Consider the following 25,288-nt stretch of genomic DNA (forward strand, 5'->3'; position numbering starts at 1 on the left):
TTCAAGTGAATAAAATAATTACTTGCGCCGATAAAGATAATTAGTTGTGATAAATAGAGTCACTTTATTTATTTTATTAATTCTAAGTTTAAAATCTATTGATTTTTCCTCATTCAGCCCTTATCTAATCCTCTCAGAAGACGCCTCGAGTTACAGACATTATAAGATAAATAAGAACACTAATTATAATGCCAAATACTTTTTCAACTGATTACTTAGGTTCTAGTAATTGATCTATCTTCCCAAATTCACCCCACCACAAACATCGGTATCTCAAGTTTACAGCTCTATCTTCATTAAAACGATCTTAGAGCTATTTCCACGCGTACCCGTCCAATATACGTACTTCTTGTTTAACCGACTGTTGGCGACTCAGCGATGAGAGTACAAGTACTTTACCATCCACTTGAAATTGAATGCCATAAAAAATCGTTTTTTTTTTACCTTTATTTAATACAGGGTGTTAGTGACCTCGTAACGAATACTGAGGGGGATGATTCAGACTATGATTCTGAGTCAATACCAACTAGAATTTTCCGTCGCATAAGTATGGAACACAAAATAATTTAAAAAAAAAACACAAAACTTTTCATGACCGGAAATTGCCGACAGGAAATTCCACTTGATATCAACTCAGGGTCATGGTCTGAATCATCCCCCTGAGTATTCGTTACAGTGTCACTCTGATCTGAATCATCCCTCAAAGTTTTTGTTACGATTTCACTAACACCCTGTATACCCGGGACGGAAGAGTTCCGCAATGTTGATTCTATTTTGAAATTCAGCACTTTGGAATGTACGTAGATATAATGAATGACCCAAAAAATAAAATATGAGGACGAGAAGCGATGCTACAAACAACCTAACAATTTGTTTTGTTATAATTTTCTAGATAACATACGGGAGATACAAGGTACTTATAGAAGTGTAGAATATTTCAAATTGATAAGTCTGACACTACACGCTTCTCGCTTTCTGTAGGAGAATCATTAATGCGGTGCCTGCTTCTCCCAAATATACCTTTAAACGGTCGTAAATATCAGCAATAATGACTACTAGAGTACCTACTTTATTGGAGTGAGGCTCTATCGGGATCTAAACGCACTTCTTAATCACTTGGAGGCTCGTGGAGTATCATTCAAGTATTCGTGGAGTAATTCTAGTTTTAGTCTGATATTACTCTTGAGGTATTGCTTTGACGAAATAACGATTTTCCTACACAAGAATATTGATTCATTAAAGTTCGGTAGAATGGGAAGTGTAGATATTGTTCTACGCTCCTCAATTGATGATTTTCTGTAAAAATAAACAGTAACATACACACACCACACATATACCACATAACATCACACTACACCACACCACACTAAACCACACCATACACCACACCACACTATACTACACTACACCACACTATACTACACTACACCACACCACACTACATTACTTAATATTTTTTTCTTTCTTTTAAATCAGACTATTTAAGTAGATATTTGTGAAAATTAAAGCACAGAGATATTCAGGGTAGAAGCTTATAGGTCATAAACTTGTCCTCATTTGAGGTTGTAAATACAAGGCTAAAGTTTATCACCTCTTTAAACGGCACTCAAAGGCCTGGAACGCGCTGTAATGATGAATCCGAGATAATATTTTGCACTCTAATCCTGTAGATTTATAACATACCATAAAAAGGATACACATTTGAAATCCGTACCTCAATAAAATAGGCATATACACATTCGCTCGTAGCCGGGACCTCGTCTGTTTCATACGTTTCCCGCTCCTCAAATTTATCTCCTCTTATCTTTTATGCATATCTCATTTCGCAGTTTTTTGGAAGTTCACAAGTTGCCCATGTTTTTACCGTGTTATGTCCAAAAGTGTACATTTTCATTTTTCGCCAATCTACATGCATAATTCGCGCAAATTCGTGTTATTTTCACATAGTAATATATGCATAAGACGCCGTGTCTTAAGGGAGGCTGTAGTTTTCACCCAGTTTTTACTGAATTTAGTTTAACGTATCTAAGATTTTTTAAAGAAAAATGTATTAATTACCTATTTTGAACTATGTAAAACTGTGGACAATGGACATTCTGAACAAAATATTTGTTTTCATTTTCAAGACTACGTTTACAACATTTCCAACTCACGCTGGTAATTGATTTTGTTCAGAGCATCAAATGGCTTTTTTCATTTAGTTCGGTCGGATACAGGCTGAAACAGCGATTTGGGGATATAGGGAAAGTTCATAAAAATTCGTGCGCTTTAATTGAAACTGGTACTAGTTACTGAAAAACGAAACATGTAGCTGATATTCGTAGTATATTTCCAATCGTGTTCCTTTAATAAAAAATTAAAAATAAATGTAAATGAAATTATATTGAATTTGGAGCCGTAATAGCCCAGTTGATAGAACGCTTGTCTCTTACTTTGAGGTCGCGGGTTCGAATCCAGCACAGGCGTAAACCAATGACTGTCGAATTTGTTTTCGAATTCATGTTTGAATCATAAATGATTATCACGTTCTCAACGGTGAACGAAAACATAATGATGAAACCTAAATTCCCGAGAAATGCATTTTCGGAGGTATAATATCCCTGACCTAACCTGTATTGAGCTGATTTTTCCTTCGCGGGTTGGAATCGGGTTGGAATTGCAATCAGTCAGGCAATCGCTTCTGGAAAAAACCGGACCTGTCAAATCTTTAGGTTAGGTAAGCAGTCCTTGTGAAAAACGAGATAATACTAGGGAAATGATGATATTGAATTTCATTCTTTAATATATTGACACGTACCGAATCACACAATATAGTGAATGGGCGTTTCGTTGAATATATTCCATGTGCCGATTTCGATGGCCCCTATTGAATATTTACTTTTTTGAATTCAAGTAATTTTGAATGGAGAGAGAGGCGATGTGAACAGAATTTCAATTCACTTGATTTTTGTTGCACACGATTATGGAATCGTGGGTACACAGTATTAAAGAGTACTGCACACGCAGTAGGTACTTCTTCTTATCGTGTGGGTTGTGAGGTGGAATACCAAACTCATCAACCCTGGTGTCTGGGTTATTACTGAGCCGCCAAAGGCCCCTGACATGGCTCATGTAACGACTACATAGTTACATCAGTTAAAATTAATGACGAGCCTAACAAATTTTTCATTACGATATTCAAGTTTTTTGTCATATAAAACCATTATAAAACGCACTTTACAGCATAGGAAAAACAATAACTTTAAATAGAATACCCATTTATGTAATATACTTATTATGTTAGTAGTAACTACAGAGTTACACCCATTCTTTCAATGAAACAAAGATTCAGTGACAACATTTCACTGGGAAATGTTGTAGGAACATGGGCCAGAGACTCGAGACAAGTATTCTGGAGTATTCTCGCCGCTTCATTTATCAACGTCGGAAAGTGAAGACAATATTGTCTCCAATTGAAACAGTCTCAAAACTTCTGTTTTGTTCGAGTGTTACAATCAGATGTGGCCATTTATTAGGAACTTTGGATAGAAACTTTGAATTGTTGTATACCTGTTTATTTGTTACGGTTGTCTTTTTTTATCGAAACACGGCCTTTGAATATTGCTCAGTCTTTTAGCACTTTTATTATACTTTTTAATATATTAATCACCTCGCAAGTTTACCTATGATTCGCAAATATCACAAACATAATATTAAATAGGGAGTAGGTTTTAAGAGCAAAAAGTAAATGTCATTTTACAGTAGGTATTTTACATGTTATAATTTTTAATCAATACAAATTCAAATTTGAAATTTAATTACATAGTTTCGTGTATTGCTAAACCAAATTCCGCATTAATACGATGTTTGTCATTGCGTCGGATTGAAAGTCATTAATTATGAACAATCGATGCGCGATTAATGATGAAACGTAAGTTATTGGCATTAAGTTATAACAATTGTGTAATCGTTTTGTGACAAATACGGAGAGAAAAATGTAATTTGAGTTTCAAAGTACGGAAAAACGCGTCGTATGACCTCGCTCATCCTCCGTGGTCCAGTGGTTGAGCGTTGGGCTCACGATCCGGAGGTCCCGGGTTCGAATCCCGGTGGAGACATATCAAAGAAAATACTTTATAATCCCTAGTTTGGTTAGGACATTATAGGCTGATCACGTGATTGTCCAAAAAGTAAGATGATCCGTGCTTCGGAAGGCACGTTAAGCCGTTGGTCCCGGTTACTACTTACTGATGTAAGTAAGTAGTCGTTACATGAGCCATGTCAGGGGCATTTGGCGGGTCAATAATAATCCTGATACCAGGGTTGATGAGGTTGGTAATTCACCTCACAACCCACACGATAGAAAAAGAACCTCGCTCATAACGAACGTTTTGAAAGCCATCATAGAGGCGATGAGTCCTCAGCTGCTATCTCCTCTATATTTAACTTAGCTTCCTGTCAGAGAGACGATTGTGTCACGACATTTGTTCAGCTAATCGATTGTCGCGGTATATACCACTACGTTCCCAGAAGGGGAATGACCTCAGTAGCTTTCAACCTACGTTTATTTAATATTTATTTGCTACTATCATGGGTTAAATATTGCGTTTCATTTGCTGACATTGTGCCTTGCTGACTGATGAATTAGCTTGGTGGATACTGAGATTCAAAAGTCTGAAATGATTTGTTTTGACTTCTTGATTTTTCCTTTTAACAGTGAATAAAAAATATATCATCATCACCAGCCCATTAACGTCCCCACTGCTGGGGCACGAGCCTTCCCTATGGATGGATAGGGAGATGGGGCCTTAAACCACCACGCGGGCCCAGTGCGGATTGGTGGTTATTAACGACTGCTAATGCAGCCGGGACCAGCGGCTTAACGTGCCTTCCGAAGCACGGAGGAGCTCGAGATGAAAACTTTTTTTTTGTGGTCGCCCATCCTATGACCGGCCTTTGCGAAAGTTGCTTAACTTCAACAATCGCAGACCGAGCGCTCTTACGGCTGCGCCACCGAGTTCCTCCGAAAAATATATATTGAAGTATAATTCAAATTATGCATAAATGTAATATTTCGGGTGACATCTTTCTCATTAATTGTATAAATATGTTTTTTTCGTAATGTCCTATTCACACTATTCCAGTAATAGGTATACCAGCGCTGGATTCATTGTGAATCGCGCATTATGTTTGTCAGCGACGCCATGAATATCAAAGGTGAATGTTTTGAAATACTCACTCTAAGAATTAATTTAATTTTAATATCAAGTAAATGACAGAAATGATTATTTGTTAATTAAATCAAAGAAAATAAACTTTTAATGAGTTCCTTTTCACACATCAAAAAAGCGCGAATCTTTTCAGGTATTTTTTATATTGCTATGTTTTTTATTTACGACGGCTTATAAATTACAAATAGATTGACCTTGTTAGAAATATTTTGAGATTGTAGACTTTTTATCTGTACCATGATAGAATAATGGATGTTTTTTATTAAAACACTAGCTTTTGCCCGCGACTTCGTCCGCGTGGCGTGTTATAAAATAGAGATCTTTATGTGTGTGGGAGTGCATCTCAAATTTCAAGCATCTAACTTATGCAGTTTAGATTTTTTTGATACAACATTTTTTTCCCGCTAACTCCCATTTTTCAAATTACAGCCATAACTAAACTTTATATTTGCTAAGGTGTGCATGCATGCTAGATTGAAAACATCTACTCGTATCTTGAGCTCTTGAGGAGCTCGGTGGCGCAGCGGTAAACGCGCTCGGTCTGCGATTGTTGAAGTAAAGCAACTTTCGCAGAGGCCGGTCATAGGACGGGTGACCACAAAAAAAAAAGTTTTCATCTCGAGCTCCTCCGTGCTTCGGAAGGCACGTTAAGTCGTTGGTCCCGGCTGCATTAGCAGTCGTTAATAACCACCAATCCGCACTGGGCCCGCGTGGTGGTTTAAGGCTCGATCTCCCTATCCTTCCATAGGGAAGGCCCGGACCCCAGCAGTGGGGACGTTAATGGGCTGATGATGATGATGATGACTCGTATCTTAGCGGTTTAGATTTTTTCATACAATTGTATTTTCCTGCTAACTCCCGTTCCCGTGAGAATTTTGCAATATCCTGTTGCAACTAAGCTTTAACTTTACTAAGGTACCTGTATGCCAAATTTCAAGCGTCTAACTTAAGTGGTTTAGATTTTTCATACAAAAGGATTTTCCCGCTAATTCCCGTTCTCGTGGGAATTTCGGGAATTGCTTTCTTAGTGCACCTCTACGGTACCTAAGCTACGTCCCTTCCAAATTTCAAGTGCCTACGTTTAGCCGTTAAGGCTGTGCGTTGATATGTCGGTCTGTCAGTTTTTCCTATTATATATTTAGATTTCTCAGGACGGGTATAATCAGGTACGGCCGAAGACGAAATGGCCTCTAACTTTCTTTCTGTATAAAATTAAACATAAAAGATAACACATAAAAACATAAATGGCCTATATTCGTCCCAATGCTGGGCACAGGCCTCACCTCAATCAACGGGAAGGGATATGGAGCATACTCTAACACGCTTCTCGATTGCGGGTTGGTGGAGCGATTTTACGGCTAATAGCCGGGACCAACAGCTTAACGTGCCCTCCGAAGCAATCTGGTGCCTGTCAATTTTCAAGCCTGTGATGTCCTTACCAAACAAAGGACAGTCTCACAAAGTGATTTCGATAATAAAAAAAAAACAAACATTAGAGGAGTGGGTGTATATACTATATAGGCCTACGCCTACCCCTTAGGGGATACAAGCGTGAAGCTATGTTATGTTATATAAAATTGGATCATCAAGTATATACTTTATTTATGTATATGTAGACATTTTGTTTCAATTATTTTATATTGTTCTCAACGTGGCACGGGATCGTTGACATTCTTTTGCTGCCATTCTTAATTCATAGTTGAGTTGAATGACATTCAAAGGATATCTGAGCCTTATCGCGATAGTGTTAGATGTCTGACAAAAAAATAGGAGAATTTCAATTGTATTCTTCTTATCGTGTAAGTTGTAAAGTCAATGACCGACTTCTCGAATTCTGTAGTAAACTATGTATTTACCTATAACGGGTCGATACGTGGTTAAATGTTAAATAAGGTACCTACTTAGCGCAGCATATTTCCCTCGTCATCCAACGGGGCAACGCTGCGAGCGTGATGGGCACATTCGGTCGAGAGGTGATAAAAGGGAGCATCTTTAATCATTTGAATGTGTCCTGTCTTTTGTGTAGTTGCACAATTACAATGAAAATATAATTTTCCGTTTTGTTAGATTAAATCCTTTGCATTTTATTATAATGTTTCAGGTAACATCGAGCTGAAGAATATAATATGAGCTATTTAATTTAGTTTTAGTAGTATAGTTTTAATTATTTAATGGATAATTATTACTAAATACAATGTTAATAAAATATATTACATAGTCAAATTAAAAACCTACACTACAATACGTCAAAATACACACACACATATATATATATAAAAGGCGTCAAAAAGCCCTCCGGAAAGCGAACCCCGCCCGAACGTACCCATTATGCTTGCAGCGTTGCCTCTCTGTTTAATTATTTGTAATCTTAATGCCTAAAGTAAGTTATTTTAAGTTATGTAGATGTTAATATATTTTTATCAAAGTAGCCTTATTCATTTAATTTTACCGATGTTTCTCTTCAACACCTTTTGCGTTGTATTATACGAAAATATTTTTCCGTAATATAGGGTGTTAGTGACATCGTAACAAATACCGAGGGGGATGATTTAGACCATGATTCTGAGTTCTTCATATCCAGTGGAATTTTCCGTCAAAAATTCACGACGTTTTTATGTATCTTTTTAATTATTTGTAATTCTTAACTTTTGCGAAGGCAACTTCTTCATATTAACTCAGAATAATAAGCAAAATCATCTACCTCGGTATTCATTAAGATACGGTAGCCATACAAGTTCGTATGGGTCTTAGTGACACCGTAACGAATACTGAGGGGGATGATTCAGACTATGATTCAGAGTCGGAAAATGAAAACTTTAGTGTTTTATTTTCAGTTCCATACTTTTGCAACGGAAAATTCCACTTGATATCAACTCAGAATCATGGTCTGAACCATCTCTCACAGTTTTCGTTACGATGTTACGATATATAATTATTATGACATACAGTCTGACTTAGTAACTTAATTAAACGTATTTACAAGTATTTTCTTGAAAAAAAAGGCCATTTTTTTTTCCAAATAAAAAATGTCACCGTATAACGCCTAAGGACCTATCACAGTCTAAATGACCTATAAAGACAATTTTCCACGGTCGATTACGAGAGTACAAGGGGTGTAAAAAAATCTGGAAACGTGAACCGTGCCGCCGTGGCAGGCTCGTTACCCCGAGTGCCTTTGCCAAACACCGTTAAGGTACACCAATTAACATTACTGCGGCACTTCCGAATGCCGTAGAGATGGGACGATGCTAGTATACGTGGAACGCTTCACCTCGTATTCACTAGAGGGGAGAACGACAAAACGTTCCGCGATATATTGGCCCCGATTCCTGCAGAGACCTCCTAATTTTATTTTAAGTTATACCCTTCATTTTCTTATCCGCCGAAAAGGAAAGGGACGGATGATTTTCAAAACGTTAATTTTAAAACGAATGAATAACCCGGGCGAATAAAATAGGCACTCGCTGGTATGCAATCCGTTTGACGTGCTATCTACGTAACTCGGTCGGGTTATCGGCCGATGTTAAATTTTTAGACGGTTGTTTTATATTGGTGCTTTTAAAATAGACTTGTGTTCCATAAATTTTATGCCTGTAAATTAACCCGCACCTTTCTTTTTCAGCAGATAAGAAAATGACAGGTATAATTTAAAATAAAATTAGATGGCGTTTGCAGGAATTAGCACCATTGTGACACGAGAGGAGTCGCGCGATACATGACGACCAGTGATGTGCTGTTTGAGAACGAGCTTTATTACCTAACTTTTAAGCAGTTTTTTTTTTGACGTGCCTCATTGTAGATTTACCGCAGATGGCATTAACTACTTGGCCGGACAAATGGGGAGCGCTGAAGTCTCTCACCCGGTACAACGTTTAAGACAACAGGCCTGACGGTGCCCAGTTGGGCGCGAACCTCGATTCAGGGCGTATTTTAGGCAGAGAAGACCAGAGACAACAAATAATAATTTGAAAAAGAAAAGCAGCCAGTGTTCTTACTATTAAAGAGATTTTACAAGTGGAAAATTCCCAGTTTAAACATTCCCAGGAATGGCACATCACAGCGAACGACAACGTCAGACTTCACCAGACCTTACTCTCCAAGCATAGCGACGTCGTCGACCAACATAGTTCGCTTTTGGTGTGACGGATTGACAATGTCACATCGCATAAACAAACTCTGCAACCGGAGACTTCTGGAATGTCACCGTAAATTCTTTTTTTTAGCTCCTTTTCGTAAATATATCAGCGTCCTTGTTTTTCTTTACTAAAAGGTTTCATCCGATATTATTCGAGATAAGGCCGCATTTATTTGCCCACTTTTAGATTTTACTTTTTCCTCGTACCTGTTCTGTGTAGAAGAAAGTGTTTATTCATTAATCCATTCATCCCTCAACATCGCACATTATCGCCGGCGACATATGTCGCGGAACAGTTGTCCCCATGTGAATACAAGGCTTTACAATACAACACTCTATATTCAAACAGGAAGCAGAAAGCTCGGTGAGGTGTGACTACTTGGTTTATCTTGCGATGGATGTACCTCTGACTACCCGAAGTGGGATATACCTAGTCGCGAGCTTACGTTATGTTACCATGTCACTCTTTATTGCGTGCGCACACCTTGAAAGCACAAATAACAATAATAGTAAAAAAGGCGTAATAAACCTTATTGCCATGCCAACAATCTTCTACGATTTTTTTATTCTTGTCCTATCGCAATAACAAATATGGCGCCCTATTTCAGTTTCGTCGCTATTGACATTTCATAGGGCTGATAAACTTTGAATGAATTTTTGAATGTTAGTTTGTATTCCTCTGTTTGTCATGATGTTTTTAACAAATTCGTCGTATTGGCGTTTGGATAGAAAAAGATGAAGAACGCTACAAATACAAGAGTCTCGCTCTTATTATTATAAAGGTTAATGATTATTTAAAACATATGAAAGCATGGGATTAACTGTCTGGGAACTGATATTAGGCAGTCAAATCGCTAAATTGTATAAAAATATTTTATAAAATATTTTAAATGGGTGATAAATATTTTATAAAATATTTTTTAAGGTAGGCAAACATTATATCGTACAAAAACAGGATGATGGTAACTAAACAAATAGGTACCTAAGTAAAGGATGAGCTTAATAGATTCTACTAGTTCTTTTTCTAAGAAGCCAGCTAAGCGTCATTTTTAACCCTAATACCGTGATATCACCATCTCTACCCGCGGGTTTATGGTGGAGAGAGTCAGGATAATGCCCGTCGAAATTATAGCAATAAAGGTTCCCTGCGCGAGCGATTACCTACTCCGACTCAATGGGCAGAATTACGCGCCATGTCTTGAATTCTACATGTGGATAGCGAGTGCTGCTTGAAATTGAATAAAAGTAAAGTATAATAAAAGTAAAATCCGTACATAATCTGACGCCTGTAAGACCCAATGCGGTGGACAGAGCCATAACTAATCAGAAGTAATTTTGTAGCAACTTTTGAGACGTGGTTCTAAGATGGATGTAAGATCTAAAACAGTATGGTGACAAGTGATCAGCTCATTTAAAGACACAATCCCTCTATCAGTTTTCATGACATGCTCGGGAAGATAAACATCGTACCGCGATCTTTAGGTATTTTTCTTTCGCCCCCAGTCTAGCATACAAGCACAATTAACCAGCATTTAAATAGCAACATTTACCAGATAACAAATACATAAGCATAATTAGTCTACTATTCAATAGTAATTACAAATACCAATTTCCTACGCATCGAAATTAGGCCCAATCGATCTGTATTCGATAGTCAAACTCGTTTTACCTCGTTTGTTTTCATAGAGTCACTCTAGTTCGCTTTAGTAGGTACAATCTACAAATAGCAATGAGCAAAATTATTTTAAAAGCATTCCACAGAAACGGTTATTGCACACTGCACGTAATAATGATGTTACATCAAAGTAAAACGTATTTAAAACAAATTAGGGTCCGTCCAAACTCGGCGAGTGTTCCGCGGACACGTCACGCGCTCTCTGCACGCGTGTAGATACAGTAACACTTTAGCGCGCAAGTCGCGTGCATGCAGTCTTAGAAATCACGTGCGTCGCGTGGTTTGCGCGTAAGCAGCACGCGAACAGATCGCACTACTTTAACCACGCGTTCAGTTCATGTGCAAAAACGCGGCGCGTTAGCCGAGTCTGGATCTACCCTTAGATGTGTCTAAACTATTAATAACGCACGAAGGAGTTCAAATAGCCCGCGTCAGGGTGCAATATTAATCAACCGTGTGACAAACTAACAATATCCATATTGAGTCAGACGCGGCAGGTAATAAATCAAATGCAATGTTCAGTGAAGTCGACTCGCAGGAGCTAAGTGAAATGCTAATATTTTATTCAGCGTCTGAATTGTTTCATTTTATACGAACCAGTGCCAGTCGCCGATCGCTCCAACGCTTGCGAATCTGTTTTATTCGGAATGTCAGTTACTTACACTTATATTAGCTAACCAACCAGCTTTCTTTTTTTATTTATAGTAATTTGAAAACAAAATAAAAACGTGTAATATCTTTAGACGATCTTAAGAGGTGTGTGCTCAGATCTTCAAAGATGTGCTTTGAAATATTAAGACGATGACATCCTATTATAAATTAACTTTTCGTTTTTCTTTTAATACGGCCGATTTGTTTATTTTTGCAGTTTTTTTAAAGGAAAATTATATAAGTAGTAATCGCCTTTTAATGATATCTTTGACCTCAATTCTAGCGCTTTGGAATTGGTCTTAGAACGTATTTTGATTTATGTGGCTGGATGGAATTCGTTCATTATCTATGGTACGTGGAGCGGCTGTGAGTGAGCAGCGGCTATCGGGCGCATACCATCCAAAGGTCGACTAAATCAATTACAGATATGGTATCGAAGGATAACATTCCCTCCACGATCAAATAAGGGTTCGCAAATATAGCGAAAGTGATTTCCGGAAAATTGATGTCAAATACCAAAACGTGATGTCTGAAATACTCAGAAATTATTTTATTGTAAAAAGGAATGTTACATAACATATTTTCGGAAACCATTTCAATAAGCGCAGGTATAGAAACATGAATAACTATTCTCTTAATTAAATGTTAATGTAAATCGGCTTAAATTGATGAATCGTTCATAACATAAACATAAACTGCCTATATATGTCCCACTGCTGGGCACAGGCCTCCCCTCAATCAACCGGAGGGGGTATGGAGCATACTCCACCACGCTGCTCCAATGCGGGTTGGTGGAGGTGTTTTTACGGCTAATAGCCGGGACCAACGGCTTAACGTGCCCTCCGAAGCACGGAATCATCTTACTTTTTCGGACAATCAGGTGATTCAAGCCTGAAAAGTCCTTACCAAACAAAGGACAGTCTCACAAAGTGATTTCGACAATGTCCCCATCGGGAATCGAACCCGGACCTCCAGATCGTGAGCCTAATGCTCTAACCACTAGACCACGGAGGCTGTGAATCGTTCATTTGGAAATATTTACTTGATCAGCATTTATTATGATCCAATTGGATTTGAATACACGGCGACAAAACATTTTTACAAAAAAATATTTCGATGGAAGTGGAAGCAGGGAAAGTGGTGTCAGTAGGATTGTAGTAAGTGGAATTCCGTAGTCGCTGCCTACAGTGCCTACCCCAACGGGAAATAGGCGTGATCTTATGCACGTGTGTGTATTTATTCACTTATTTTCATATGCTGTGGGCGGTCAACATAACTCTGAAGATTTTCCGGGAGGGTTGAAACACGTTTGTCTGTGTCTAAGTATTTGTTGATGGTCTTACTTGTGCGTTGTCTGCATGTGCTCGTTTAGCAGATAGATAGATAAAATACTTTATTGAGCACAATGAACACAAAATACAGAGATAAGGACAACATAATATACAGAAAAGCACAACAGGCGACAACAGGCACAGAAGGCGGCAGGGCATGGGACTCTTGGTGAAGTTTCTTCTCCTATCGTATGGGTTTTGAGGTAGTTTACCAACCCCATCAACCCTGGTGTCAGTATTAATTTTAACATGACTGCTGAGATATGTTCCAGATAGGTTTTATCTACAAATCTTGCATAAAACACATATCAGAAGCACGTTATCTTAATAAATAAAACCACAAAATAGTATACATAAATAAAAAGTTTAAAAACTTAAATCCGACTACGAATAAATCAGTCAATTTCCGTAGTTGGGTTTAAGTTTTAAACTTTTATTTTTATTCTATACATAACTGTCTACGACATACGTTAGTCTGGGAATGATAAATGCCACATTGAGCTGAATCGATTCTTTAACGCCTCTGGAACGACAGACTCCGTCTCAATGTGAACCAAAATAACATTAACCTATTGTATCAGACCGATGCTGAACATCGGAATGCCCGACTGATTCCGGAATAGAATTGAATCGTTATCAGTCGCGTTTCTTCTGTCGATGTCATTAGGGTAATATGTTTTGTAATTTCACCAAGGGCCTCCGTGGTGCAGTGGTTGAGCGTTGGGCTCACGATCTGGAGGTCCCGGGTTCGAATCCCGGTGAAACCATATCACAAAACTCACTTTGTGATACCTAGTTTGGTTAGGACATTACAGGCTGATCACCTGATTGTCCGAAAGTAAGATGATCCGTGCTTCGGAAGGCATGTTAAGCCGTTGGTCCCGGTTTCTACTTACTGATGTAATTATGTAGTCGTTACATGAGCCATGTCAAGGGCCTTTGGGGGCTCAGTAATAACCCTATCACCAGGGTTGATGAGGTTGGTATTCCACCTCACAACCCACACGATAAGAAGAAAGGACTGCCATAATGTTGTTGGTTGTTTACTAACTTTTATTTTGATATTATTCGAATGCTCATTTTATTATCCTATTGAAAACATTTCATGAATAATATCTTATAAAATAGTTTCAAATACGATTCCAATTTTAGTGAACCATGTCTTTTAATTTTCTTTGCCAATTCACCAACTTTATATTCAAGACAAACTTATGCACATAAAATGTTTTTGTATTTTGTAAAATTGTTTTATGCAAACAAAATAATAATTTAACATTTAAGAACTCTTACGAAAGTTTAGGGCTAATGGAAAACCAAGAATTTATAAAACTTTTGTTTGGCAATTTTGTGCAGAAAGTTTCCGTTTTAAGAATATTGAACCAGTTGTATCTAAGATATATAATTCAAAATAGCAAAGTTGGTTTGAAGAACAAGGAATCCATTCAACTGCTAATCATCCGGGGTTTGTCAGAAAACTCGACTCGAAATCGAATCGACTAAGGGTTTGTCTTAACATTACCACTATGGACCCTGGCTTTACGACTTTGATCACCCCGCACTACAAGGCTCATTTGTTTTTTTTTTTTTGACGTCACTTATTATCGATTTGCCGCTTATGATATTAACAACTTGGCCGGACAAATGAGGAGCACTGAGGGCTGTCATCCAGTGGCAAAGTTCATTATATTTATCTACTTATTTTGATCTACTCTGAACCGGCGTGCGTGTATGAAACAATTGATCAATGTGGAGGAAGCAAGAGAAGTGTGTCAGGATCGAAGCAAATGGAATTTCATAGTCTCTGCTTACTCCAGTGGGAAATAGGCTTGAGTTTATGTATGTATGTACTTATTTTGTATCAAAATTGGCTGTGAGTTGTCGTTTGATTACTTGACGAACGCACTTCATCAGTAATCACGAGTGCGAGTTTATGTATGTATGTGAGTCATTATCACGCATTACTTCACACTGGCGTGAAAACGCGTGCAAAAAAGCATGGAAGAAACGTTTAATTAAAGCGTGCGGGAGTTTGGAAACTTGCATCGCGAAATTAGTTTATTAATTTCCGCTCGCCGGTCAATATAAACAATAATTCCACCGAATGTAATATCGTTATTTAACAAAGTTGCCGTTCGTTTATTTTCACAGCAGAACATCAATATTTTCTAACGTTGGACTGGAGTCCGTGTTTCACTGACAGGCAAGTTTTTCTTTTATTACCGATCTCGAGAGATGAAACGGGAAAAATGGACCTTGTTTACAAGAAATGTCTTTTTTTTTGTAATGACATTTTAGTTTGTGTTTATTTTGTAACTGGTTGTGGAAACGAGGCACGTTTTTAAAGCAGGTACTTACATAATATTATTAATCATTCTTGTTCTTATATCATGTGAGTTGCGATTCAAATTCAAAAATGAGGTGAATGACCAGCAACCCTGGTGTTAGGTATGTAAGTATATTTTTCATTAGGAATTTACTGACCTTTCCGATAATGAATGCGGAACGAATGTTAAGCAAAATAGTTTTTCTATGATGAAGGAGCTACCAAACAAAAGGTAAAATCTAATTCGGAAAGTCATCTTATTCGCTAATTACCTACTATAATAATTACTTTTGCACTAATCCCTAAATATATCTATACCTAGTACCCAGCCGGCACGGGCTAAAACCACGTATTACATAGTTTACAAAACAACCACACCTGTCGACAGCACTCCTGCGCAATTCGACCCGACCTGTGCCGCCACGCTTTGGCTCCCGAATTATTCACTCGTTCAATAAACATTTGTTGTTCCATTTTAGGCTTCATTGATGGAGGTTTCAATTAACCTTTAGTTTTGAGTGGGAGTGCCATAAAATAATACGTATTATTATTAATCAAATAATCTAATAAGTAATGTTGATAATATTATAATTATAATTAAGTATATTGATTGTAAACCTTCACTGCTACGGCGTAGTTGAATAGGTTCTTATTTAACTATAGTGACATGAAATGAAATTGGCAACGAAAAATTCCAATTTAAATTCAGAATCATGGGCTCAATCATCCCTGAAAGTTTTCGTTACGATGTCACTAACATCGTGTGTAAGTTGGCATAATGATATTAAAAAAAATATTCTTAACGATTTAGAATTAAAAACAGTACTTTGCAGGCGAAAGTAATTATTTATATAATAAATATATATTAGTACGTACTGTAGTATTATTATAGGCATTGTTATACTGAAACATTAACCCGATGTCATACAAATGATGATTAATGAGTGGTCAAAGGGGGTCAGTTTGCATAGGATTAATCTGGTTTCGTACAGTTAATAAGTACGCATAAGTACGTATAATATGTATAATAAATACAATATGATTATAATTATAAGGTCGTTAAGCCCAATGACGTTTTAAAATACAATGTTACATGGGCTTTAGGTCTGATGTTATGTTTATATTACGTCCCTCAGAAACACTATACACTATACTAGATCCGGAGGTCCCGGGTTCGTTTCCCGGTGGGGACATATCACAAAAAATACTTTGTGGTCCCTAGTTTGGTTAGGGCATTACTGGCTGATCGCCAGATTGTCCGAAAGTAAGATGATCCGTGCTTCGGAAGGCACGTTAAGCCGTTGGTCCCGGTCACTACTTACTGATGTAAGTAAGTAGTCGTTACTTGAGCCATGTCAGCGGCCTTTGGTGGCTCAATAGTAACCCTGACACCAGGGTTGATGAGGTTGGTAATTGGTACTTCACCTCACAACCCACACGAGGAGAAGACTATACGGGTAATCCTACAGATATTTCTGCTTTTATAAACGTAATATCTGCATTCTAAGTGGTCACGCTCTTTTGAATTCCGACCACGAGTGCACTATTGAGTTGCCATCTGACGGAGGCAATCATATGACGTATAGGTAGCATGACGCAGCCGCCGTATCAAAAGCGCTCTGGTTAATCTCACCGCGTCGACTTAACTAGGGCTGCACAGGTATAGGTAAGTACTGGCAACTATGTGGTTGAAACCAATTAGTAATACAATATTACAACATCAATGGTTCAAAGTAACAAAATTTCCATGCACAACACAGTAGTTTTACGCATAAGAGATAAATGGTAGGAAAGAGAAAGGCGCTTGCCTTTACCCGGCAGTGGAAGGAAACAATAGGTCACTAAAAATAATTATATATAATTAAAAAAATAATTGTCACAGGAATGACAGGGTGTCACGTGAAAAGGGTTGGACCAATTTGGCTAATTTATATTTTGCTGTGTTCGTAATTGTCAAGGAATTAGAAAAATCACAAGGATAGCCGGAAAGGACCTATGCCGAAACCGAGGCAGGTTGCTTTTGAAAAAAATAATAATGAATAAAACTTTTATCCCATTTATTTTAACCTAACACCCTCTACGATTTCGGCTTTTCCCACGTCATCGCGCTTTGGTAGGTTTCCAGAAGTTTCAAACAGAATATTTTAAGCGGTCCGAATTTCGAACCTCCGGGAATTTGACCCGAAAATTTTTACGCATAATTATCGTGCCTCTGTAATAAAGTAACGGAATTAGACAGAAGGTCTTAAAGTCACGGAAAAACATTTGCAATTTCAGATAGACGCATTTTAATTGTAATTACTTTGCTTGGTTCAAAAGCTGCAGGATCTTATAATAAGATGGGTTTATAAGATGATATTATTTGGGAAACCTTCAGAAGAAAAAGACACTTTTTAAAATTACAGGTTAGGTGCTTGATTTTATGGTACTTACAACTAGTTTATGAGTAAATGAATTTTGGCAGAGAGCAACACTATCTACACACGATCCCTGGGATATTTTGTATTATCTACTTTTACGGTACGGAATTCTCCAGATTCCAAGTATAGCTCACAGTTGAAGAAATTCTAATTGACTCCTAATACATGTAACTTCTTGTCTCTCCACAATCAACCAAATTACTAACAATGATTTAGGCGATGCTTATTTAATGATTATTTTTCTCTTAAAAAATCGAAGAAAAATTTATTTGAAAAAGTTTAGAAGCAAGTAATTCCACCAGCCCTATATCCGAAGCCGATCGCTTTGTCCGCAACTGTTTACATTACGTTCTATTTTGGGTGTCCATCATCTGGGCATTGTTAGCTGTGTTTACTCCGCGGTGCGAGTGGACTTGCGGTCTTACATGTCTTTTGTGGCTTGATCAACAAGTGCTATTGGATATCCCGACGTTTTGTGTACAGCTACCTTTACCTGTAGTCGTTCGATGCTCTTTTTAGCTTTCAAATGAAGAATGATGACTGGATAATGATGTCGATTCGAACACGTGGACTTAACTTATTTTAATATTTCGTCCTGTTCTTTTACTTAGAAACAATAAAGGACAGGTAGTCTCAAATAAATTTAGTTGAGTCAAACATCTATTGTTAAATATAATTAAATATTTACCCAGTTATATGCTTCAATTTGCGTGTGATCTACATTGCTTTTAGGATATAGTTCAGATGCAGTCAATTACCACTTTGTTTATTTAGTTACTAAATATCATAATTCGCTTTTTAAATGAATGGATTTGAATGTATACAAAACTATGCGCCTGGAATTTACGCTAAATTAGTTGAATGTCTATGAACACCATGTGTTTATATTACAGAATCCCGTTAAGACGCGTTGCAAGGCCGACACTTACTCATCGTAAGCTCACGTCCGTCGATTCTATCCGAGAGCACACTCCGGACACTTCATACAAAACACCTCGTTTTACACATACACTACACATTGACACGCGCACTTGTGTGCGTGACGTCTGACGCCTATACGATTCAAGACTAAAGTAAGACTGAGGCGCGGGGGGATTGAGGTAATCCTAGCTTAGCCGCTGGTGGTGAGCGGAGAGCTTCCGGTCTATACGTAGTATATAACATACATAAACAGCCTATATACGTTCCACTGCTGGGCACAGGCCTCCCCTCAATCAACCGGAGGGGGTATGGAGCATACTCCACCACGCTGCTCCAATGCGGGTTGGTGGAGGTGTTTTTACGGCTAATAGCCGGACCAACGACTTAACGTGCCCTCCGAAGCACGGAGGGCTCTTACTTTTTCAGACAATCAGGTGATCCAAGCCTGAAAAGTCCTTACCAAACAAAGGATAGTCTCACAAAGTGATTTCGACAATGTCCCCGTCGGGAATCGAACCCGGACCTCCAGATCGTGAGCCTAACGCTCTAGCCACTAGACCACGGAGGCTGATCATTGCTATACGTAGTATTATTCCTTATTTTTATGCCGAGAGTATGAAAGTAACGTTTCGTTGGTTTTAATATGATGACTCAGGGTTTTGTTCTTCAGTCGAACCGTCATTCTCTTATAATATTTTCAGTTTGAAAGGTTTTAAAATATTAACGGTGGGTCGGCCGTCTGGTTTTTTTTAATTGTTGGAATGGATTTTGCGACGACGCAATGACTGGTCTCTTCTTTCCATTTTACATCGACATTTTATAGAAATATGGCGGTAATAAGGATGTAACATAACATTAACAGCCTATATATACGTATATGCCTTATGGATTGCTGGGCGCCCCTCAATCAACCATGCTGCACTGTTGTAAGCTGCCGTTGCTGTGTTTATAAGGTTGTGCGTTGTATTATATTAATAGGTCAAATTATTACCTACCAGGATGGAAATTCCGTAAACACGTGATCAAACGGTGCATTCCGGTTCGTGCGATATTTACAAATATATGAAATTTACGTACGTTGTATCAATGAAGCTGGTTTAGCTTTAACTCCCTCGGAAATAGATGCTTCGATGTTATTAATTTCGTTTGATACTTATCTGGCGTGGTCTGGCCAAAAACAGATTTGAATTAACGACATCGATTCCGGGGGTATTAATAATGGAACTCTACATATCGTTTACGCCAATGAAATCGTCGTAATTACTAAAATGGATCCATAAATGCTGGATAACGGCCATAATACGGCTCATGCAGTACAGTTCAATATTTTACAACTGTTGTGACTAAGGTTGTAAAACGAAGCCATTAATTTTATTCCTTGGCTCGTATAGTTTTAGTTTAGTTAGTCTGATTTGAATTAGTCGCGACTAGACGCGGGTTAAGTCAAATGCAATTAAGTTCACGAACCTTAATAGGCTTGGCTGGGTGCCGAAATGTGATCGTATGAAGCCGGAGACCCTACATATCAACCATTCACAAAAGGTATATGGTACTTTGACTAACTTCTATAGAATTTATAAAAGTACCATATATTTACAAAGAGAAAATTAAATGGAAAAAAAATCTGACTCGAACGGGACTCAAATGACGACATAATATACTTGTACGGAGTCAAATTTCGCATGGACAGTTTCAAGTCCCGTCCGAGTCAGATTTTTTTTCGATTCAATTTTTTTAGTGATGTTCTCTAAGTGAGAGTACTTTGAAACCAAAAAAGATTCCATATAATATATTTATCTATTCAATAATTACCTATCTATATACAGCTTATACTCCCTTTTATCTCAGGACATCCACCACCACCTTATTGGTCATTTCGACTACATCCGTCTTGCTTTTTTGTAATTGTTTTAGTGGAAATTTGATATGATGTTGTTGTCTTTTTTTTTTGTGTGTGGCGTCCTTTTATAATAAACTTTTTCTATTCTATTCTATTCTATACTTAGGTTTTGGTGTTCATAATTAATCCGACTTATTATCGAATCGTCTTGTTTCGTATCTGGTAAATACCTACCATATAAGTCTGTACTTGTAACATAGTGTACGGCCTCCGTGGTCCAGTGGTTGAGTGTTGGTCTCACGATCCGGAGGCCCCGGGTTCGAATCCCACTGGGGACATATCACAAAAATCATTTTGTGATCCCCAGTTTGGTTAGGACATTACTGATTGTCCGACAGTAAGATGTTCCGTGCTTCGGAAGGCACGTCAAGCTGTTGGCCCGGTTAGTACTTTCTGATGTAAGTATGTAGTCGTTACATGAGCCTTCGGCGGCTCAATAATAACCTCGACACCAAGGTTGTTGAGGTTGGTAATCCACCTCATCACCCACACGATAAGCATAAGATAGTGTACTGAACAAACGTGTAATTTTATTTTAAAAAATAGTCATTTCTAGTCGACATAGAGGTATTATTATGTCGTAGATAAGCTGACCACTACAGAGTTTTATTTATTTTATTTATTTATTAGTACACAATAGAACACAGAAAGAAACACAAAGAAATCAGACAGTACAGGTAAGCTTATCTCTAAAAAAGAGATTTCTTCCAGCTGACCTACTAGGTGATAAGGAGACGTGCAGTGTATAATACTACAGATAGACATACCTACATACGCGTACAAATCTTATGAAATTACAAGAACAAGAGTTCACTGTAATTTAACTTTGCTCTGATACCTATAGAACCAACGACACTTCGTTATGCCTATTCCACGAGGGATTGCAATTTGCAATCAAATGGACTTCGAAGATTTCAATTGTAGTATACTTTTTTCTCGGAAATTGCGATTTCTTGGACTACTAATTGAAGCTGTAGGTACTCGACTTACCTGCCTCTGAATACACTTCAATTTAGTATTTTTTAATATAATTTTAAAGATAATACAGCTAATAGGTTTAGAACGTTCCTATTTTGAAGCACCATATCGTCGCCGTCAAAAATTTAGATAGAATAGATATTAGAGATAGTATAATAAGCGGTAGTACTTAAATGTATAAAACACTAGACCAGGCACTATATTGAATTGATAGAGACAATACCTATAATATATTATTTTGATTGGCATAACACATCAAGAACTTGTATGCCTATGAATTGTTAACTAAACTTCAAAGAGACGTCCATTCATCGTGTCTACAAAATCTGTTTTAGAACTGACGTGGGACTTTTGAAAACATAAATATTTAAAATTAAGAACTTGAAATGTTTTAATTTAAAAAACATTTACCTGTCAGAGAAACAATGGAAAGAGCACAGTAGAGTGAACATTCGTTGTTTTAAACTGATCGATAGGATCGACCGTACGAGAATGGTAACATTGGTAACGATTTAGCTTATCGATGGTAGAGGTGCTAATTCCTGTAAACACCATCTAATTTTATTTTAAGTTATATCCGTCATTTTCTTGTCCGCCGAAAAGGAAAGGGACGGGTAATCGATAAGCATAAAATTTATGGAACACACGTCCATTTTAAACACAAATCTAAAACAACCTTCTAAAATTTTTACATTGGCCAATAATCCGACAGAATTATGTTGAAAGCACACGTCAAACTGTTTGCATACCAGCGAGATACCTTTCGATTCGCCCGGGATATTCATGCATTTACTCATCTATACTTATAATAAATCTGTAGAGAGGTCAATTCTGTACATTAAATATTTTTTCAAAATAACTATCAGGGGGTGATAAGTGATCGATACTGATGCCAAAAATGCAATCAGTAAAATTTTTGTCTGTCTGTCTGTCTGTCTGTCTGTCTGTCTGTATGTTCCTTATAGAAACAAAAACTACTGGACGGATTTTAATGAAACTTGGTACAATTATTCTTCACACTCCTGGACAGGTCATAGTATACTTTTCATCACGCTACAATCAATAGGAGCAGAGTAGTGAAGGGAAATCCTTTTGTATGAAAAATCTAAACCACTCAAGTTAGACGTTTGAAATTTGGCATGCAGGTACCTTAGATACCGTAGAGGTGCACTAAGAAAGGAATTCCCGAAATTCCTACGGGAACGGGAATTAGCGGGAAAATCCTTTTGTATGAAAAATCTAAACCACTCAAGTTAGACTTTTGAAATTTGGCATGCAGGTACCTTAGATAACGTAGAGGTGCACTAAGAAAGGAATTCCCGAAATTCCCACGGGAACGGGAATTAGCGGAAAAATATTTTTGTATGAAAAATCTAAACCATTCAAGTTAGATGTTTGAAATTTGTCATGCAGGTACCTTAGATACCGTAGAGGTGTACTAAGAAAGGAATTCCCGAAATTCCCACGGGAACGGGAATTAGCGGGAAAATCCTTTTGTATGAAAAATCTAAACCACTCAAGTTAGACGTTTGAAATTTGGCATGCAGGTACCATAGGTACCGTAGAGGTGCACTAAGAAAGGAATTCCCAAAATTCTCACGGGAACGGGAATTAGCGGGAAATACCTTTTGTATGAAAAATCTAAACCACTCAAGTTAGACATTTGAAATTTAGCATGCAGATACCTTAGGTACCGTGGAGGTGCACTAAGAAAGGAATTCCCGAAATTCTCACGAGAACGGGAATTAGCGGGAAAATCCTTTTGTATGAAAAATCTAAACCATTCAAGTTAGACGTTTGAAATTTGTCATGCAGGTACCTTAGGTACCGTGGAGGTGCACTAAGAAAGGAATTCCCGAAATTCCCACGGGAACGGGAATTAACGGGAAAATCCTTTTGTATGAAAAATCTAAACCATTCAAGTAAGATGTTTAAAATTTGGCACGCAGGTACCTTAGACACCGTAGAGGTGTACTAAGAAAGAAATTCCCGAAATTCCCACGGGAACGGGAATTAGCGGGAAAATCCTTTTGTATGAAAAATCTAAACCACTCAAGTTAGACGTTTGAAATTTGGCATGCAGGTACTTTAGTAAACTTAAAGCTTAGTTGCAACAGGATATTACAAAATTCCCAAGGGAACGGTAGTTAGCGGGAAAAAACATTTGTATGAAAAAATCAAATCTAAATAAAAGGAGAAACTGACTGACTCAGTGACTGACATATCAACGCATAGCCTGAACGGCTAAATGTAGGCATTTGAAATTTGGAAGGGACATAGCTTAGGTACCGTAGAGGTGCACTAAGAAAGGAATTCCCGGAATTCCCACGGGAACGGAAATTAGCGGGAAAATCCTTTTGTATGAAAAATCTAAACCGCTTAAGTTAGACGCTTGAAATTTGGCATGCAGGTACCTTAGTTAACTTAAACCTTAGTTGCAACAGGATATTGCAAAATTCCCACGGAAACGGGAGTTAGCGGGAAAAAAACATTTGTATGAAAAAATCGAAACCGCGTAAGATAGATGTTTTCAATTCAATTCAATTAAATTATTTATTGCATTCCATGTAGTACAATGGGGTGTTACATACGCATAGGAACTAAAACATGGACCCTGTAGGGCACAGCAACGTTGAAGGGAAGAGAGGAAGTGTGTATTAAAATTAAAACTCAATGAACAATCAATTAAAAAAAAATCAATTCAATCAATTGATTCAATCTAGCATGCATGCATACCTTAGTAAATATAAAGTTTATTTTTGGCTGTATTTTGAAAAATGGGAGTTATTGGGAAAAAAATTGTATGAAAAAATCTAAACTGCATAAGTTAGATGCTTGAAATTTGATATGCACTCCCACACACACAAAGATCTCTCTCTTATATAACACGCCACGCGGACGAAGTCGCGGGCAAAAGCTAGTTCTTCCTAAAATTAAGAGCTGTCAATCATCCGTCCCTTTCCTTTTCGGCGGATAAGAAAATGACAGGTATAACTTAAAGTAAAATTAGGAGGTGTCTGCAGGAATCGGGGCCGGAGCAACATGGGTCTCCGTATCTTCTTGTGGCTCTGTCCAGCCCAATCGGAATTTCGTGCATGAGTTTATTTATACATATGCCTATTTCCCACCGGATTAAGCAGAGACTATGGAATTCCAGTTGCTTCGATCCACGCCAGTTTAGAATCGAACGTACTAAACCTTTTCTAAGGACATCTCCAATTTGGCCAATGTTCGTCCTTCTAGGTCTGCCTCTGCCAGCTTTACCAACCAACTTTTTTATGTTTGTATGTATTTTCGTGTTGCTCTAAGATCTAAGACGATTTCGAAGACAACCAACGGAAATATATATATATATACGATGGACCGTCGTCTCAATATATCGATGCGACGGAGACTCACACGAAAACTGTTTCATTTTCGTGCTTATGAATAAGTTCGTTTATTACGATAATTTTTTATTACCTAGGTACCTGTTGGATCATAGCTTGCGCAATTTTGTGTAGTATTATAGTAGAGGCAGTATATCAGATGAAGCAGACATGAGCACAAGGTCGGGTGGAGTTTTCAGAAGCCATTTACATCAGCATTGTTATAATTCGTGATTTATCTGCCACGTACCGGCAAGCTCCGCTATAATGAATCACAGCAACAACCAAGCCAAATAAACAATGAAAAAAGGTTAAGACTAGTAAAACAAAGGTTATAAACGTGTCAGTTTTCCACCTTTTTTCACGGAGAAGGTCC

The 25,288-nt window shown here is 37.7% G+C and overlaps 1 protein-coding gene and 1 long non-coding RNA gene across 2 annotated transcripts in view; one reads left to right on the forward strand and one right to left on the reverse strand.

Moving 5' to 3' along the window:
• Nucleotides 1-5,862, forward strand: part of LOC126368653 (uncharacterized) — a 338,846-nt gene extending 332,984 nt beyond the window's left edge. Inside the window, exon 2 of the mRNA XM_050012742.1 lies at nucleotides 5,821-5,862. The gene's annotated coding sequence lies outside the window, so the exon portion shown is untranslated. The remainder of the gene's footprint in view (nucleotides 1-5,820) is intronic.
• Nucleotides 1-25,288, reverse strand: part of LOC126368680 (uncharacterized) — a 77,597-nt gene that overhangs the window by 1,862 nt on the left and 50,447 nt on the right. The gene's annotated exons all lie outside the window — the stretch shown is intronic.

The sequence above is a fragment of the Pectinophora gossypiella genome, chromosome 8 (assembly GCF_024362695.1).
Source record: "Pectinophora gossypiella chromosome 8, ilPecGoss1.1, whole genome shotgun sequence".
Lineage (NCBI taxonomy): Eukaryota > Metazoa > Arthropoda > Insecta > Lepidoptera > Gelechiidae > Pectinophora > Pectinophora gossypiella.